The sequence below is a fragment of the Ambystoma mexicanum genome, chromosome 8 (genome assembly GCF_040938575.1).
Source record: "Ambystoma mexicanum isolate Mex_15411 chromosome 8, UKY_AmexF1_1, whole genome shotgun sequence".
In the NCBI taxonomy this organism is placed as follows: Eukaryota; Metazoa; Chordata; class Amphibia; order Caudata; family Ambystomatidae; genus Ambystoma; species Ambystoma mexicanum.
The window spans coordinates 464,780,417-464,800,426 of NC_090929.1; the positions used below are offsets into that span (position 1 = coordinate 464,780,417).

The window sequence follows — 20,010 nt, forward strand, 5'->3', positions numbered from 1 at the left end:
ATGACCCATGCGTAGAAAGAATATCAAAGAAAAGAGCACTCCTCGCTCAGCAATCCAAAACATTCAACAAAGAATTCCAGATGGAATTAAGCTGTAGGGTTTGGGAAACACAATGTTGAAAGTGTTCCCAAATCAAAGATGCTTCAAACCCATGGATAGGACAAATACGAGTGAATCAGGTCTCCAGCAGTTTTCACTTTTAAATGTGACCCTGAGTGCAACAAAAGGATCCTGGTGTGTAAACAAAGTTTATGTGAAATCCTAGTCAAAAAGTGTTATTGATGCACAGAGAGTGAGGTCACATATTAATGCAGAGGAACATTTACTGTTGGTGAGAATTGTTCTGGTCTTTTTTGTGGGAAACATCAAAGCATGTGTGTCCCACTCCTTCCAGTCGCACTCTACAAATGGACTGAGGGATGAACAAAATATTATCCCCAAGCATAAAGACAAATCACCTAGTCTTTCCTTTCAAGTTCACATGTCTGATTTCCGCCCCGAAAAAATTCATACATTCTCCAAGGAGACAAAATAACCTTGGACAAAGCTCTTAAAATAACATCTGTTAGAGATTAACAGGCACTTTAAAACATTAAACAAATGTAATTTCTCATTATTGCTACCTGTAACATGACAGCCAAATTTGCAACAAAAAGGTGAAACACTTGTGTATGGGTGCGTTATAAATGCCATATCATATATCAATTATAGGTAGGCTAATGCGCCTCATACTAACACAAACGGTTCCACCTGTGCTATAAACCCACATTTGCTTCAAGAGTTAGAAAAAATATGGAAAGTTTGGAGAGCTGAATCCCATTTTTGGAACCCTTGATTAAGCATTTCTAATTGTATATGTACTCTGGCATGATCTAATTACTAATACTTTGCAAGCTTCCACCGTGCCGAACTCGGTAGTTGAACCAAATCCCTTATTCGGAGGACTCTTAAGATTCGCCTGCAAACAGTGTCGGTGCGCATGAGTTCAGCAGAAAAGTCTGAGCCATTGAATCTCGAAGGAGGTACATTGGCCTAATCTTCGAGATGTACCTCCAATGTATCAAGTACAACCCATATCCTGTTTCTCTGTGGGTTGTACTTGGATGCTGGAGGCATGACCACGGTTGATCCACACTACGAGAAAGCTTTTACTTTAGCAATTTCAGGCTGTTGCGTTTGTATCCTTTGCACATTTGTTTCCTTCTCTGGTTCATTATTTCCAGAGCATCTTTTGTGAAGTCCCTTAGAATGTTGCTATAATTTGAGGAATCCTTTGTTAAACCCCTTCTGGCGTTTTTATTTTTGTTTTTGTTCTTTTCCTCTTTCCGCTTAAAAGAGAAAAAAAAGAAAAAACCTTTGAACATCTTTGGGATTTTTACCACTCACCAAAAAAAAATCTTTGAGTAATAATGTAACACCTTTGTGACCTGCTCCCTTTCCACATTTATTTTGAAATGCTTTTATGGCCCCCTTTGCCTAAAATAAACAAAAAGAAAAACATTGGCATCCCTTTCTACCCCCCAACCCCAACAAATTGCATTTGCTGTTCAATTTTCTCTGCTTTGTTTTGTTTCTACCCATCACCAAAGAAAATCCTACAATGTCAAACTGGATATCTTTGGTGGATTTTGGGACGGGCGTGGTTGCAGAGTATCCATATTCCCTTTGAGGATGTATAATTGTTCTTTTATAATGCGCTTAATACCGGAAACCAATTTCTAAGTGCGAGCCCGGGATTCGAACCTGTGTTGCTATGTGTTGTCTTGTTTCCAAGACAAACGCGTTGCCCATGAGCTATCCTCTCGGGTTAGGTGGGATAGTTTTGGTGGATGATGACATTGTCAAGTAATAGACACCCACAGGACTAGAGAATGTGGAAAGGGTACAGGCACACACCATGGATTAATTGTGCATGGGAACAGCAGCTGGATGTCTTCTGGAGTAGATGGTGGTGAGGGGCAGAGGTCATGGCAACAGCAATTCGGAAGCTGTTGTGGCACGTTGATCATTCCGCACCTTGAAATTGAGTATGGCAGTGTGCGAAGTATTTGCAACCACAGCAAGTGGCACCAGCTGCAGTTATCAGTCCTGTGGCGGGCCATTAGCTACCCCCCACACCCACCCTCCGGGATGAAAAAGTGGCTGTGCCTCCATACAGGATCATCTTGCTTGATCAACTGCAAAACAGGCTGGCTGACAACTGCAGAGCCAGAGGGCAGATCAGTCCAACATGCTGTGGAGGCTCACCTGTATTCCTAACACTATAGTATCCCCTATTCAATTTGCCAAAAGGAAGGGATGGGAGTGAGGTCCAGTAACATACCTGAGAAAATAAGGAATCTGTTGCAGCAATCTGTGGTAAATATGTGTGGTAGACGCACATAAATATTTGTGGATGTATTTGTTGCATCGCGAGGAAACCCAAAGATATAGATGCAGTTATTACATAGCAGTGAGACTGGGCGCAGAGTGCCAAGTCCTTATTACATTGTCTTTTTCATGATTATCTTAACACAGGATTACAAAAAAGGGGCGGTCATTGGTGCTAAGCGGAGCCAGAGCAGCAAGCGCGAAGGAAGGTATGGGTCAGAGGTGACCTAAACTGCTAGAAGAATTAATTAAAATGAGCCCAAACGGGGGTAGACCAAGAAATAGTCTCAGGCAGCAGCGAGAGGCTGAAAAATGCTCAAGGGGCTTGGAAGGTGGCTCTCTGGATCATTGGAGATGTTTTGGGATGGTTTGCGGTTTGGCCAGAGTCTTCCACAATCTAGTGTTCTCTCATCCAATCAATGGACAATGTTCAATATAAGGCACTCTGAAGCTTCTCCTGTGGTCACACATGATATAGCACTATAGATTTGTTCAGATTTTACACTGGGCAGGAACCAGTTTAGGGAATCTAAGGCTACTCTTGCATATGTTGCTGGCCAGACGGACTACTTACTGAACAAGTGTACTGGAAAGGATCACCCACCCAGTAGATAAGCATCCACCATCTGAGCTGCTAAACGTCTGCAGATTGTTCTTGTAGACCTCTGGGCATTGAGTAGTCTCGCTCGGTGAATGGTTCCAGCCTCTCCAGCCTATCACTTGTTTTTTTGCACAAGATGGCCGATTTGGTGCATTAAACACAGGGATTTTCTTTCTGCCGTTGTTCTTCATGCAATTAGTTTACAGCTGCTGCATCAGTGCACATTTAAACTTTCTTGTTCGGCTTAGTTCTCAGAGTTCTCCTCTGTCACATTTGGCTGAAAAGTGTACACTTAAAACCTTTGTCAAGAAATGACACACGTAGCTATTAAATGTTCTTTCGTTGAAGCTATTCATGGGTCCCCTCATAGGTCTGAGAGCGTATCCCTCAACAGCCATGATTAATCCACCTTGCTAGATAAATCCTGGGCCCCTGTGTTGTGTGACCGGTTGAGTTCCAGAATGTGCACAGTTGGCAGTACCACACTGATGTTTGCAGTGCAGCGGCCAACATGCTTGATGGCCTACTGAAAATGCTGCAGAAAATGCGACATATAGGCAGCAGCAGCCAATGTTTTTGAGTATACAATTCTGTCTTTTGGTGTGACTGTTGCAGCAATCTGTGGTAGTGTTTCGTTGTTCACTTAGCCAGTCCAGCATGTGCAAAGTGGAATTCCAGCAACTGGCAAGTGGGGTCTTAGAGTTGTGCTGGAGCAACTTGTAATGCACCTGCAATTGGTGCAGTGCATTTCTCTTAATGTAGGCCCTGCTCAAGAGTGAGGTCATCTTCCGGGACTTCATTATAATTATAATTGGTTAATTATATCGTGCTTAATACCCAGGGGTTTCAAAGCGCAGACCCGGGGATCGAACCTGTGTTGCTCTCTTCGTCTTGCTTCAAGGCAAGTGCATTGCCCCTGAGCTATCCGACCGAGGTACCTAAAATCCTTTCCTTCACAGGCTGGCAATTGCTTATCGAGGACATGCTCAAACCACAGGACTTGCATGGTGTTGCCAATTCGTATTGGAGCAAGGATATTGGATCCATTGTCCCCAGCAAGAAAGCCCAGTTACAGTTTTCGAGGGCTCTGCCCCTGTCCATCTCCTTTTCCGAGATGTCATCTTCTCTGTGGCCTCTACCATCAAATCCTGGCATCGACATAGTGGCCTGGTGCTGAACTGCAGGCACCTGCTGCCCTTGTTTATTACGTCAGGATTGCGAACCCTCTTTGTTGGAGGAGACTGGATGGTCACCCAGTGTGTAAGGATAGACATGTAGTCCACGCTCTATCTATCGCTCTACATGTTCATGTTGAAGTGGTTGTCATGGCTTGCATACTGATCCAGTGCCTGCACCACTGCAAACTCTGTCACAGCTTTGCATGAACCATACATTATGGGGTTTTCACATAAACCAACAGAAAGCAGATTTTACTACTGAAATATGTAGCAAGAGGACCGAAGGTTGGATAGTGTTGAGAAAGCCCCCCTCTCTCATGTGACCTCTGATATTTGTGTCCACTCTCAAAAGCCTTCATCGCACTGACCTGGTGCAGGCGGGAATCTGTACAATTTTCACTAGTAGGAAAAGTAGTGCTTAGTCTTGTGCAAAGGCAGCAACATTTTATGAGCTGATGCCATGGTCTGGGGTGGTACTGTTGTTGGCTGCTAGTGGGGAGGGGGGGTTTGCTGCAGTGGATGTCTTGAGATGACCCTAGACTTTTGCATGGTAAAGCCATCATAAAGGACCACAACAATGTGGTATCAATGTTGGTCCAAGTTTTCTGTGGCAAATAGTTTTCCTGCACAGAGTGCAAGATGATGATGATGATGATATTCTTTGTCCTGAATGGAATTAATTTGATTCTTGTGGTGGGCCAAGAGGTGACCTTCTATGCTCATCTTGGCAGCAAGGGTGGCAGCATTAGTCATGTAGCATCCATATGATGCTAGTTTACATTTTCAGAGCTTGTCGGGCTTTGTTTAAAAGACGCTGTATGCAGATGGAGGGCTGGGATTCTTTCCCTCCCATCTCTGGAATTGTAGTGTTGCCCTCCTCTGAACTAGTCGTTTTGAAAAGCCAGTTAGAGCCTGGATTCAGATGGGCTAGAACGTTTATCTCGCTCCTCATCGAGCTCATTATTGTCACTCGGGAGCTATGGGTGGTGGTAGAGACCAAGAACTTGCCAGCTTCTCTTTCTGCCCCAGAGACAATGGACTTGAACCCGAGCAGGTAGTACTTTCTCTTGCACGCGACAGTGCTGCGTGGCTAGAAAGGGCTGCTGAATGCGAGATGGGTTCCTTCCGTTTACCACAGACCATTCTGGCATCCCAGACGCGCAGGGCAGCTGCAGTGGCTGATGTTAAGCACCCTGTAGCTGCATGCTACCCTCCACTTCCATCCCACCCACTTGTCTTGCCACGTTTTGGTGCTCGACACATTGGTCACTTCTTGTAGCGCCTGTTCAGATATTGATTTACAGCTACATAATGTAATCTCTTGCCTCTGCTCAGCTCTGGGGTTTGCTTATTCCTAGCATTCTTCCTTGGGTGGGAACACAAATATGGCTCTCACTTTAGTCACTGAGTGGTAATCTCTGTAATGCCCCCCCCCCTTGTTACTGGCAAGCAGTGTAATAGTAACAGGTGTGTGTGTGTGTCATGTAATGTGGTCACTGTGATTGGCTGCTCCCTTCCAGTGGCCCGGAACCTATGGCTCACTGTTGCAGTTACTGAATGGTAATATTCTGCATGCCTCCAACCAGCTAAAGAATTTACAAAACCATAATTAACCTATCCCAATTGGATGTTCTGGCACTTCCTCACTCAACTAAATACTACTCCAATATTCTCCCCCAATATCACTAGCAATCGCCTGCCTCTACCTGTAGGACGGATCATGAACTCCAACTGGTCATGTCTTATGTAACCTGCAAGACTGAACTCTCCTGATCCTTGGAACTTGAGACAGGGGGGACATTTGAGAAGGTTCAGTCTGACCAAATCGTGGGAAAAGTAGGGTAATTGAGTGTTAGCCAAATAATTTCTCCCCGCTATAAATATGTTTAATATCATTGTAGAAAGAGTTACTTTTGGAATCCACGAGGCAGCAGAATAAAGAAAGGCTTCAGCTGAGACGCTTTGCTCTACACAAGCGGACATGTTTTTTCACATTGCTTAATGAGTTGAATCTGCCAAAGAACCTTTCAACAACCAGCTACTGCTAGATCAAGAAACCTTCAAATCCAAGTACAAGCAGAGCCCAGTGGCTCTATATAGACGCCCTGAACAAGACCTTTTTGTGGTGGCTACAAGGGGTACGAATTCTACTTCCACCAGAAGTTCATTTCCTGAAAAGGAGAACAAACGATTATAGTGTCTTGGGCACAAGCTTTCTGCTTCCACAACCAATGTCCTGTGAGAACCTAATTCAGCTGCACTCTTGTCACGCTATGACAGAGCACAGTTGGAGGCAATGTAGGATATCATTAAACACCTTCCAGATGAGCACAGAAAAAAGGCACAAGCTGTGCTACAAGAGGAAAAGTTATATATAATGCTGACATTACAATTGCAGTCGTCGTAGCTGACACTTGGCAGGGGGGTGAGGGGGCAAGCAATTACGAGATCATCATTTCTGGATTCAGTCTAGACGTGCAAAACCTGATGGTGCGTATGCTTGCCAGAGGCAGCGTGTCAAAGTCTGGTGACACTATGGAAGATTGGAAAAGAGGCAAATACATCTTTACCTAACGCTACAAGCAAAGAGACCTAATCAATCTCCCTTTTAAACCTCGCCACCTCATTGCATTTGTCGCTCGAGGGCTACAGAGGCAATAGCGACTCCCGGGTAAGAGCCAGGTCCAGTCTAGGGTAAGCGGCCCCACAAGAGCAGTGGATACACTTTCATTCCCTTCTGCCCCTTCTTATTTGTGTACTCCAGTTGCTAGAACACGGTTATCCCCCTGCCAACATACAGACGTGTATTCCAGACTGTAGGATAGAACTGCTGTGTTGAATTTCAAACCAATGAACTACTGTTCCAAAATAAGCTCAATATTTATTTTGATTCTTGAATGCATGACTACTGAAGGGTGCAGTAGATGACGTCACCACAAGCAAGAAAAAAGGGTTTCCCAGACCTAGCGTTTAATACCCAAAACGGATCGCTAGGGTCAGATCAAGACCCTCACATTTCAAATGGCTACTGCGAGATGGCTACTTACTTCCACGAGGAGCTGCAAAGCAACGATGGGTCTGAAAGCTGTGTGCTTCCCTGTGCCAATGCTGCACCTGGAGCACATCTGCACATTATATGGAAGGCCCCCTGTCTTCCACAAAGCTGATTTTTACACATAAATTGCACATCAATGGAGTCTGCAATCGCTGTTTCCTTTCAGTATTTATTTGCCAAAAACGCAGTAAACCAAATGTCATAAAAAACGGAATTTGCTTGAATGTGTTAAAACGGATGAAGAGATCATGGCCAGGTTAGCAGCCGGAGCTGCTCAGTGAACACCTCTACAAACTACATTGCCACGGGGACTCAAAGCCGCAGCCTGAGCGGCCCATCTCCACATTGAATGCGGAACGTTAATGACTGTAAAAGTAGCAAACGCATTTTTAAGAAGACTTCGTTTTCGGGCAATTCGGGACTTGAATGCAGTGCTCGCAAGGCTGGACTGTATTCCCCCATCCCCCAGCCTGTGCACAGATGGGGTGGAGAAGGCGCATGCTATGTGGCTTTTCTTAATCGCAATCTCCACTGGAAGGAGAGCACATGAATTCCACGCGATGGACTGAAGAGCGCCGTATTCTCGGCCACAAAGACACGCTGGTCTTTAAAACACGTCCCATGTGGCCATTGAACAGTACTCGAACTATGAACACCCCCGTTCTGCCCTCAAACAAAATCCGCTGTAATAGTCTTTCTCTTTTCTTTGAAAAACAGGAGGGTTGTATCTTTGCACTGCTCAGATAGAACGAAACATTCTAAGACACTAGTTCCGTACAGTCTCGGCTACCACGTGAAAGGGGAGCCGCTGCAAATGGCAGGGCGTGTGCATGGATTAGTGCAGTGCACACAAGGCAATGCACGGATTAGTGCAGTGCACACAAGGCAATGCACAGCTACCGTCTCCGCTCCTTTCTCTGACACACGCCTGCCAGGCATTTGTGTAGCTGCTAGGTGGTATTTGCGCACATCGGGAAGACCGTAGTGTCTGGATATAGGCTCCAGGCGAGAGGTAGTTGGATAGTTCTGCCAGCACGCCCCAGTGAACCCAGAACTCATTCAGCTGCAAAAGCTCTCTTTAGTGGATCGATAATCCCTGTTCTAGATTACCATGCCACCCACCCTACATTACCAAGCAGTTTAAAGATGTACAACAGTCTCGAGCAGCCTATAAAACAAAGTATGTTTAAAACGGGGTCTGGTTGGAGGACATTATGGGCATAGTAGACGCCCACAGGGAAAACCTAAACACCAACAACGTGTCTGCCTGTAGAAGGCAGTGTTAGGCAAAATCAACTTTATGGTGGATGTCAAGTTGCAAACTGTTGTTGCTGGCAAGTAACATTTCTCCTGTTTCCTTTGGAATTTGTCAGCTTTGTGTTGTAGGTTCCCTAGGACCGGGCCAAGTAAGGCGCCCTTTAATTGGCATACCTGCTGACTTTACACATGTGCAATGAACAGTGTTTATTAAATTGGTTCACATGCAGGGGAAATGAGAATGTTTAAAACGCACCTTTTTTCTGGTCAGTTGTATGGGAACTGTGAAATGAAAACGCTGGGTGCGAAGCCATTCGTCCATGCACTTCAGTGTGGGGCCTCTTGCTGCTGAATCTTCTCTGGATTCTTCGCAGACGATGATGCATGCAGTTTGGCAGCACACTTCTGCTCAGATTGGAGTCTGTTCCTTTCCCTGTGCAGGCCTCTGGTTCGGGGTGCCACTGTGCCCTGGGCTGACGTCTTGGTGTCTTTACCTCTGCTCTCTAACTTGGCAGCGAAGCCAACGAGAGCACTGAACAAAGGCCAAGCAAAGGCAGTGCACATTGTCACCTCTCCTTGCAGCCCCCAAGACCAGCGGCTTTGATGCTGGATCCATGAGTAATGGCTGCTCTCCCTTGAGTTGCCCAGACTGCCGCAAAGCTGGTGGCAGGGCACGTTCAGCTGGCCACAGCTCTCCAGTACAGGAGAGCTCAACCTGGACCCAAGAGTGCTCACGAAACAGTTAACGGATCTCTGGATTTGTAGCTAATCTCTTGCCCCTCGATGCAAGTCGGCTATTCAATGGAACAAGCAGTTCCTGGGACCATGGTCTAGGGCAGAGGCAGAGGCTCAGAGCAACTTCCTGCTCCTTGCCAACAGGTTTACTCCCGGGCAGAGAGGCAGATTGCCCGTTTTTGTTCTTGGTAATGATCAATGCCCCCAGCGTCCAACTGTATTAATGTATTGTTGTGAGAGAATCCCGCACGTACTAATGAGATGGAGGAGTGCTAGGAGTGTTCCCGGACACTCCGAAAGGGCAGTGGAAAGCCCATAGACATATTTCCACCCCTAGTCCCTTCCCTCATCCACTGCCTTCTGGGATGCTAAGGTCCGCCAGGAGCGAAGAAATGTAGAGGCAAATAAAGTAACCATGTTATTGCCTTATCCATTCAAATGCTACACTCAGGGCTAGCCTTAGCGACGGCAGCACACTGGGCATGGAAACAAACATGTGGCACCCCCCTCAACCGCCCCCGTGCGCACCTGGTCAATGCCGGAAGGGCATTTTTTAAAACTCCCTATTGTGAAATGCGCCCCTATCCCACGCTGGAAAGCCTGGCTCCAGCACAAGAGCGGCGTATTGAATTTCAATAGTGCGCCTGCTGCGCCTTCTCCCACCACGCCAGCTCGGAGGAGCCCTTAAAAGACTCTGGTGTAAAGCACTATATAAACCAAATAAATACAAATACAATACAAATACTCTGGGTCGCCATTAGCGTGGCTGGGGGCTAATGATGACCCGGACGGTCGCCCGGGTGGCCTTGGCTACACTAGTTAAGTTTATGGGAGGAACAGAATGGATCCTCTACACATAAGGATCACATGCTTGGCTGCACTATGAGTAGGTTTAAAAGACTGCAATTCATCAGCAAGTTTAAAATGAAAACTGCCAGACTAATATCCAAGTCTAACCAAAACACACAAAATCCTGTTGTTGCGCAGGTCACCCCAGTGCACTCTTGGGGTGAGAAAAGGAACCCTTTACTATGTATCTTTTAAATGATTATAGACAATCTGATTAATACATTCACACAGACGAGTTTTTAAATAAGATGTTTTTTTTTACTGCACATCAATCAATAGTAACATACAAGAATTCATTAAATCAGTTGAAGCAAAAACTCCAAATGTATAACCTTCTTCATACATCAGTTTCTATTACACAAAAACATCAAAAATGTCACAACAGTTTTTGCAAAATCATACACAAGTTGGAATGTCCCTACAGTTCTGGACAATGTTTTTCTTTATACGTGCTATGGAACACATTAGATTACTGTGACTTGTGTATATATATGTCCACCTCTCATCGACTGGACAATGTAGTTTGTCATTTAACACGACTTTCAGTGCCTGACGCGTTTCGGATATCGATGTATCCTTGAGAGGCTAATTCATTATGTGCATCAATGCTGTTTTGCTAGACTACAGAATCACACTGTCCTATAAGACAACATAATAAGACTTTCAATTCACTGTTCTTTCTTAAAATTCGTTTACAGTAAATTACTAAGGTCCCAGTACTGTACTGCTCACTAACCTCTCTAATCCTTATTCACTTCACTCTTTTGCCTCTGCACCTAAAAACAAATAAATAATTAAATCATTCAGTGCCATATCCTAATAGATGCACCAGAGTGCAATTATATGGCCCGACACCCCTCTTTACCCGACAGTGGCGTCATTCAGGAAACTTCCTTATGTCCTTGTGTCTACACGATTGGGCTTCTGAAAGACCGGAAACCTGTATAAACAAGGAACGCTGTCAGTGCCGTTCCCAACTGGCGTGGACTTCTGGATAATAGGGTAGCCTACAACAGCTCAAATCCTAACTATACTCGCTTATGGATGGCATTTGTTGTGTGCACATGGACAACGGGGCATTAAACTGGAGAACCGGTGGGGTGCCCCGCGTCCACATATAAGAAGCCAGAGTTGCTATGTCAACACCCCGGGAGAACAGGGCTGTGGTACAACCCACACGGCAGCAATCTTAGACTAGTATTTTCCATTGCTATGGACAGTACTGGATCACAAACAAATGCACGTCATGCTTCATACTCAATGCTGTACCCCATCATATACTCTTAAACCAGGTATATACAGTAACTCCTAATTCTTACATAAACGCCATTAAGTATCTGCAGCTGTCTTTAAACATTTGCAGAGGTGGTATCCAGCTATATTACTTAGCGGTGTCAGCCCCCATTCGCGCCCCCCCCCCCGTCGTGTGAGGATGACATACCTTGGTAACCAAATCCTGAGCAGTCAGTGAATAATAGTCGGACAACGGTTTACATTTTTGGAAACACAGATCACAGTTTATTGGAGCATACAATACAAAGGGGGCAGTGCCAGCCCTAAAGCACTATGGTTCAGAACCATCTATACCACAAAACGCCTAGCCCCCCAAAAAATGGGGCAAAACCTGTGACTGTTCCGGTGTCCCCTTGCCGCCTCCATGCATGTCGCAAGGCACCGGACATCCGCGCCAGATTGCACAAAGTGCTTCTCCCTCGGGCCACTGCACATGAATGTGAGGAGTCCCCAGTGTCCATAGGGATCCAATGCCCGTCTTTCTGACTTTGGCTCGGGTACGGCCATCGGCAAACCGCCCACGGTTCAAGCCGCGGCATAATCCTCACCGGCTAGGACTGCCCCTAACTCCGCCACGCTTTAGAGGTGCCCCCCTGCTACCCCCAATGCCCCCATGCTCCAAGAACTTACCATCACATTTATTTGGTGTTGTAGTTCCAACGGGCGATTTCTCGCCATCCCTCCAGTCAAGGGACCTTCACAAGTAATCCTGAATCCCTGAGAGAGCCCTCCCCACAGTAATTGCCTATCCCCAGCACTCGGGCCTTCCCGCAGAAATTCAAGGGGCACCCCTCTGTCCACCAGGTGTGGCCCCAAAAATGAAGCCCCCTCATTGCCCCCCTTTTTGTCCTCCTTCAGCCCTGAGTCTCCCCTCCCCCCCCCAGTTTTGGAGCAGGAAATGACTGGGTGGCTGCCTCTACATGTAAATCATTGATGAGGGAAACGTCACTTGCTTCCCCAGGTGCAGGACCCTTTATTGAAAAACCCACATTGTTCACCTCCCTCAATTCCCTGTTTGCTTAGTCCCTCCTGTCTGGTCTCCAATTTCCTTGCATGGATACCCTGTTGGCCTGGCCCTCCCCTCCCTGTCTTGGAGGGGGTGGCTGAAATGGCTGCCACTCCTTCTTTTGGTCCTCCTTATTGACCCATTGCCACCTTGCTCCCTACATCATTAGGCAGGCTGGTCCTATCCTTACCTCCTATAAACTTAGTCCATGCATCCTCATCCTTGTCATCCCACCCCATGTCCGGTTTCCGGGCCATCCTCCTTCTAAAGGATCTATCATAGTCTATCCAACCCGTAGTCCCATATTTTTCGTACTGTCGTGATTCCCTTCTTATATGTCATTAAAGCCTGACCATCTTTTGGGAATTTCTCCAACCAGACCACTGCCAAAAGATCAAACGCCAATTCCCAATTCGGTATGTTCTCCTCTGGTATTACCCTCTCACCCCTCTTTCTGTCCTCGCCCCCGCTAATGTTAAGATCTGGTCCTGCGTTTTTGGTCTCAAGACTGCACCTTGTGTGACCTTGCTCCATTTCCCAGATTCTTCCTTCAAAATCCTTCTACATGTGCCAAGCCATCCCACACGTGGAAGTTAATAAGGGTGCGTTTACAATCCGCCAGACTGTGGACACCCCTTCCCTAATGGCCGAAGTGACAATTTTGGGCACACTTGCTGTCCCAACTGGTTGCTGGGCGGCCACCGGTGTGGGTGTGGTCGTTGAGGGCGCTGGGACGACTGCACCTACCGTTAGTGTCGGGCTACTCGCCGTGCTATCTCCCATAATCCCCCCACCTGGCAGAAAACAGCAGACCCAGAGGCAACATTACCCTTTGCCCTTACATTACCCGTCGTGGGAGGTAAGGCACCCGTTGGTGTAAGTCCTCCATTGCAGGACACTGGTCCTGATGTTGGTTGTAAAGGGGTGACAACAGGCTGTGCCGCCCTGGACTCCCAACCGCCCATTTCTTTTGGGTTGGTGTACTTTGGCCCCCCAACCCTGATCCCACCAGCGCACTTACCAGCGCCAAAACCGCCACCTCACCCGGGTTGGTCCTGTAAACCCTCTTAGGAGTTGGGTCATTGACTACAGTTACATCACCCAGTAGGGGGATGTCTTGAACTGCACGCACTTGTGCTCCACGGTCTGCTGAATGGGTAGCAGCCCTTGTCCTTCACTCAGTATTTCCTCTCCCCAGTCCTTTTTTCTGGTCCGCATTCGTTCCTGGAATAGTGCAAACAACCTGGCTTCCTCATCAAATTCATCGGCTGATGTGTCCAAAACTATCTCCAACCCTGAGAACATGTCCGGTGACCCTATCGGAGATTTCTACGCAAACCTGGAGCTGGATGAAAAAGAACAAATTAATTACCATATATTTTCGTCCTCAATTCAAGCCTCCTAACCTGATTGTTTCCTGCTCCTTACTGCTTTAATACTAACCAACCGGGGATCAAGATATTATCCGCACTTAAACCTCCCATCCTCTTGGTTCTGCCCCCCCACTCCCTCTTTCGAAAACCCCTGCACCTGATCGTTTGCGCAAACCTTATGTGCTGCCGTTATTCCCATATGCTGCAGAAACACTTTATCTAGGTATGGACCCCGGTGACGGCCCGTGGTTAAAAAACGTTAAATTGCATTGTTCTGCACTCGCTTGCTTGTTTCTTGCTAGGCCACTGAAACACTTGTGCATAGGCGTGTTATAAATCCTGCCAGCTTGTTTCTTGCTAGGCCACTGAAACACTTGGCAATGGCGTGTTATAAATGCCCCATCCTTCCATACATATCACCTTACATATCTTTCCAGCTTCTCCCTGGACCAATGCAACACTTGTGCGTGTGCCACATGCCATGTCTCCTCGAACGCACCCTAACCAATGGAGCCTAGGACTGGGCTAAGCAAGCCCCCTTGCTGCACAAAAAATGCCCCCTATTGCCACCTTGCCCCTCTCCCATACCGTGTTTGCAACCCTTCCAAAGCCAAAACACGATGCTTACCCCTTCCCTAAAGCACAACATGCAGCATTTAAACTACGAAATTGCAAGCCCCTGCACCGCCCTGTGATCCCCAGAATGAAAAGCTTAATACTTGATCCTACCTTGATAACCAATGGAAACGAGTAGAAAAACACATTCGCCGCATCCCCCTGTTTGCCCCTCCACCCCAAAAGCACACCTGGTGCATTGAAGTGTTGACTTGAAACGCTTACCCCGCATTGCAGTTTCCAACTATTTGAAAGCACCCACACGCTGCAAAACGACCCCTGCAATCCAGTAACGAAAACACAAAAACGCACTTCGCACCGAAGCATGGTGCCTTTCGTTCTGCCACAACCAAAATCCCCCACACCTCACCCCCTTCCCGATCATGCCGTGCATTCGCTTGCTGTAACCCGTTGCCCTGAACCACGCACCTTGGCTGTAACTGCATGGAAATGGTAATGCGGCTGGTTCAACTTTTTAAATCGTCGTCAAAAAGATGCATAATGGAGGCACCGTAATAAAGAAAGTTACACCTTAATTGAAATACGCGTGGTATTCCACGGATATGCTGGAAAAGAAAGCGAGGCCAATCATTCCATTCAAAATTTGCCTTAAAACTTGTGTAAAGGCGCATTATAAGTCCCTCATATCCTAACGTGCAGCGCGAACAATAAACCGGCTGCTCCTTTTTATTGCGTGTCATTCTAAATATATCTAAAGGGCCGGTGATGCACTGAAATTCCCTCCCAAACTTGTGGAGGTAGTGCGACTTTGCCTTGCGTGGGACACCTGAACATGATTCCGTTATAAAAGACACTGGTGATCTCCAAAACGCCCATGCGGCATGGCGGCCCTGTGAAAGTGGTACATTGGAATGTTACCGTGCGCGGTGCGTTGCCATTCCCAACCCTTTTCCTTACTAAATTTTATCCCAAACAAAACGAAACGTTTTACAGTGTGCCCAAGTCACCCAATGTCCATCCATGGGTGCACACGAAGAATAACTGCAACGCAATAGACTCCACACGTGGCGCGGCAGCCAACCATGCAAAGCCATATGGATAAGCGAATAGTATATTACGACACCTCACAAATGAACCGCAATATCCTGCACAGCAATGTACCCAAGCTTGGAACGCAACCCCGTGGACATATGAGAGAATGCGCGGGCGACGCCATGGATAAACCTACTCCCCCTCAGCCTGCACATGTGTTTTGAACTTGCTTCAAACATTCCAGTAAATGTCCACACTTAAGAAAACATGCTGCCCATACTTTAACATTTCTCACTGTCTCAGACTACCTGCCATAAACGTCCAATGTAAAAGCAATGGCGCTGCAGCTGGTCCTCCACAAACACAAACACGAGGCCCCCAAACCGTACTCTTTGTTCCAGATAACCCACGACACAGTAATGCCCCCAAAATGCTTGGGAGGTCATTAACTCCACAGACAGGGACATTAATCGCAAAACACAAGGCGCAATATGAAACACAAGAGGCACCCAAGTCGGCAATCCGACAAATTCAACCCTGCAATTATGAACTTGTGCACACGTTCCATAACCCAGCCTAATCCTAGGAATGTTAATTATATACACCCCTGTGTATCATTCCAAGTGAGTATCCACAAATAACTGCAGCCCTAGAACCTGTATGGAAGGCCATGTGATCCATCCGGGAAGCAGGCCCCTCCAAAACAAATGCATCTGTTTGTTTCCATTGCACTCAAGGCTCGGAGGGGCTACACAATGATTTTAGTGCATACGTCGTTAAACACCTTGAGAAATTCCATCTGTGCCTCCGGCCCCTCTTTGCTCCATTGCACACGAGGCTCGGCACGATCGATAATAGTGCATACATTGTTAAACGCCTTGAAAAATGCACACACGGCAACCGTTACAACTTAAACACTGATGCATTTTACACCATTTTACCCGATGCTCCGAGGCCTGACCCGCCCGCCCCCTCCTTGTCACTTAAAAAGGTATCCTTATGACTAGCGACGCAATTTGCAACAGTCCTGGCACACACTATACTTGCCCCATCCATATCCTATTATAGTTGCACACAATGCGAGGCCCAAAGCCAGTGATTGCCCCCAAATGCAGAATTCGTGTTACCCCATTGGCACACCTAAAGCACGCTGCATCCGTGCTGCAAAGGCACACGCATGACCACAACAGCCGGCCTCTTAATAACTACAATCCATTCATGTAAATCGAGATTAACTCTCAAGATATGACAAACTGCGCTTTAAACAAGTGCAGCAAAATAGTAAATACCGGCACTGCTCTGTGTCGTGCTGGTTCAAACTTGGCACCCCTTTGGTGTAACCCTTCAAATCATTATGGCATGCACATGCTGTAAACGTGGTAACCCCATCTCTCGCTGCTTCTGGTGAAAAGGCTAACTTGAAGTGCAACTTGCAGAGCCCCCTTCATATAGTAACATGCGTTTGCCTGGGCACTGTATAGCCAAACCGCAACGGTGACAACCAGGTAGCTCGGCCACATAAAATTGTTGGCACACAAGCTATGCTCTAGCCATCCAATCAAATTTCATCGGAGATAAACGTAAAAACAGCCGTACAGCGACCAACACTGAGCATATAGCAAAAATGGTGGCCTCAAATTGCGTAGTTAGCCTTCCCATGGGCCTGTGCAGCGCGGGGGCCACAGCAGGATGGACCAAACCAGCTCAATACTAGTGCAGTACCGGGGTGGCGGCAACCAATCGGCACCCTCCATTAAACATGTCATCAACAAACCTTTGTCTCACCATAGCAATGTCGCACAGAGCACCCCTCGGCCGACCATGCAAACTCGACACAACAGGACCGCGGTTGCCCGAGGCACGCACTCAAACCATCCCTCTCAAATCAAAAACGGCGTGACGACAAAACGTGTAGTGTCCAAAAACTGCAAGTCAGTTGCGCGCGGCAACCGTTCCGCACAACCTCATACGCAACGGTCCAAAACAACCAAACACCTCCCCTCAAACATCACACATAAAGCGCAACAAAAGAATGGCAAATCTGAGCCACATTCGAGGCCACCCTGCCATGCGGCCTCCAATCCAGGAGACAAACACCCCTTCCACCGTTCAGGAGCCCCAGCCCATCGCTACTGCCTGCATTCCAACAGCTCCTGCATCCCGCGGCCAACAATGGGCAGACACCCAACAACCCACTACAAAAACAGCCCATGCAGGCTGTGACAGACCCTGGGCCAGTATCCCCACCACGCAGTATGCAAGTGCAGTCCCGCGGCCGCCAACCTGTACTCAAGAAAGCAGGGGCAGGCAACCTACAGACAATGCAGCCCTCCCACCAAACCCCTGCCTCAGCCCTAGCCCCCACTCCCACGCGCCCACTCCGCACCGGGAAGTGTGCCACAGACAACATGCGGCACAAAGGTCGACCACGAGCCGTTCAGCAACCGTTGAAACCCCATCAGGTGCGCCGAGCAAAGCAAGAGGAATGGCGAGCCCCAATGCCCAGTGCCACAACCCTCGCCACTCTCAACTCACAGGGCAAGCTTCTTCCAAATTCCCCCTGCACTCCAAGGCGCACCCCCAGACTTACCCCCTGCAAATGATGCACTCAAACTACAGAGAAACCCACTCCTCTCCTAATGATCTGTGCGCCAAAAATCCAACAAAGCCTACCTCTCTCCCCGTTTCGTACATAGGCTTAGGCCACTAGAACCACGTGCAACTGCCATAACAAGCCACACCGCCACCCCTGCCAATTGGTCCGTGCCGCGTGCTGGCGACAAACAAAGGGATGCTGGGTCTCCCACACCCGACCCCAACTCCAGCACCTTTCACGACCACTGGCCCCGGGGAGCGCGCACACGGCTTCCGCATGGTGCAACATTCGAAATTGAAACGCAATCCAGACACGGGGCTCGGAGGCCCCGAAAAAGATACACGTGCATAAAACAAAACCCCTCCATGACCAAAACAAAAGCACGGCTTTCCCTGCACCAAAGCAGTCGCAACATGGCCCGGCTCTGCAACACACCCCACACCAAGAAGAACTACCATCCCGGCCCCCACCGTGGCCAAACAAGCATACAAGCCCCTGCAGGCCCCGGCAACACGGGCCCTCCCATACTCACCAAAAACCTATGAAAACCCGGCTGGGTTTGTCGCTACACCAAACGAACCGGTGAGGCTGGCACCCTAATTTGACGGAGGAGGACTGAAAGAGGCCGTGCTTCAGTCCTCCTCCATATTTTAGTTTAGTTTATTATTTATATGGTGCGCCATACCCTGGGGCATCAGGGCGCAAGCAGACAAGGATATGCTCAACTTGGTTACAAATACATGAAGGTAAAAAAAAATACAGAGATATGCTGAGCTTGGTTACAGATATGCTCAACTAGTTGCAAGTACATGAAGGTAGGAAAAAAAATACAGACATCAACAATGTTACAGTAGGCAGGTATGTACAAGGAAAAGGAAAGGTCAAGGAACAAGGGGGACAAGGTGCATGTTCATGCATAGTCAGAGGCTAGTAATATACAGTGTGACATATCAGGTCAAAGCAGGTTTGAGTAGTTTAGCTGTCATTGGCTCTCAGCCACCTAGTTAGGTTCTGTCTAAAATTGGCGAAAGGCTGAGGTTCTCTGATGTCATGGGGGAGGGAGTTCCATAACTGCGCAGCCTTGACAGGGAAGCTATTTCCTCCTATAGTGGACAGTTTGAAGCGCGGAACTTGGAGGCAGTTGGCGTTAGCTGTTCTTGTTGGTCTGGAAGAGGTTCTTTTACATAACCTGTCCATGAAGTAGGGGGGAGCTTTATTATTGAGGCATTTGTGGGTGAGGGAGGCGATCTTGAGTTGAACTTTATCAACGGTGGAGAGCCATTTATATTCTCTTCTTATAGAGGATATATGCTCATTTCTGTTAATCTTGAGTGCTGCTGTCAAGGCATTGTTCTGGAGTACTTGAATTTTGTGGATGGTCTGTTTATTTGCCCCAATGTAGAGTCCATTACAATAATCCAGTTTGGATAGTATCAGAGCTCTGGCAAGTGTAATGCAGCTGTCTGTAGAGAGGAATTGTTTACTCGCTCTGATAAATTTGCATGTGTATGCTGTGGCAGAGGCTAGAGAGTTAACTTGTTTGGTAAAGTTCATGGTGGAGTCGAGGTAGAATCCTAGGGTTTTCACTTCGTTAGCTACTTTTATGTTGTTCCCATCAATAATGAAGTTGGCATAATCGGGGCTGAGTTTGGATATATAGGTAGGGGTGCCTAGGATGATGAGCTCGGTTTTATCATCGTTCAGGCATAGGCCGTGTGTGGCCATCCATGCCTGAACGATGCTATAGATTCTGTTCACTAGGGCCAGGTCCCTGGCGTAAACTCCTGAGAGCGGGAGGAGGATCTGGGTATTGTCTGTGTAGTTGGTGTAGGCGATACCCAGATGATCCATTTCATCAAAGAGGGGCTTCGTGAAAATATTGTAGTTGGTGGGTGACGCACAAGATCCTTGTGGTACACCGCATGTTATGGGGATTGGATCTGCTGAGGCTGATGGAGCGAAGACTTTCATAGTCCGGTTGCTCAGAAATGACTTGATCAATGTTATAGCCTCTTTTGAGAAGTGAGCTGCAGAGCCGAGGTGACTTCATAGGACTGTGTGGTCAACTAAGTCGAATGCCGCTGATAGG

At 47.4% G+C, this 20,010-nt stretch overlaps 1 protein-coding gene across 3 annotated transcripts in view; it reads left to right on the top strand.

Annotated features, from left to right (window-relative positions):
• Nucleotides 1-20,010, top strand: part of LOC138472085 (tyrosine-protein phosphatase non-receptor type 11-like) — a 532,490-nt gene that overhangs the window by 473,390 nt on the left and 39,090 nt on the right. The gene's annotated exons all lie outside the window — the stretch shown is intronic.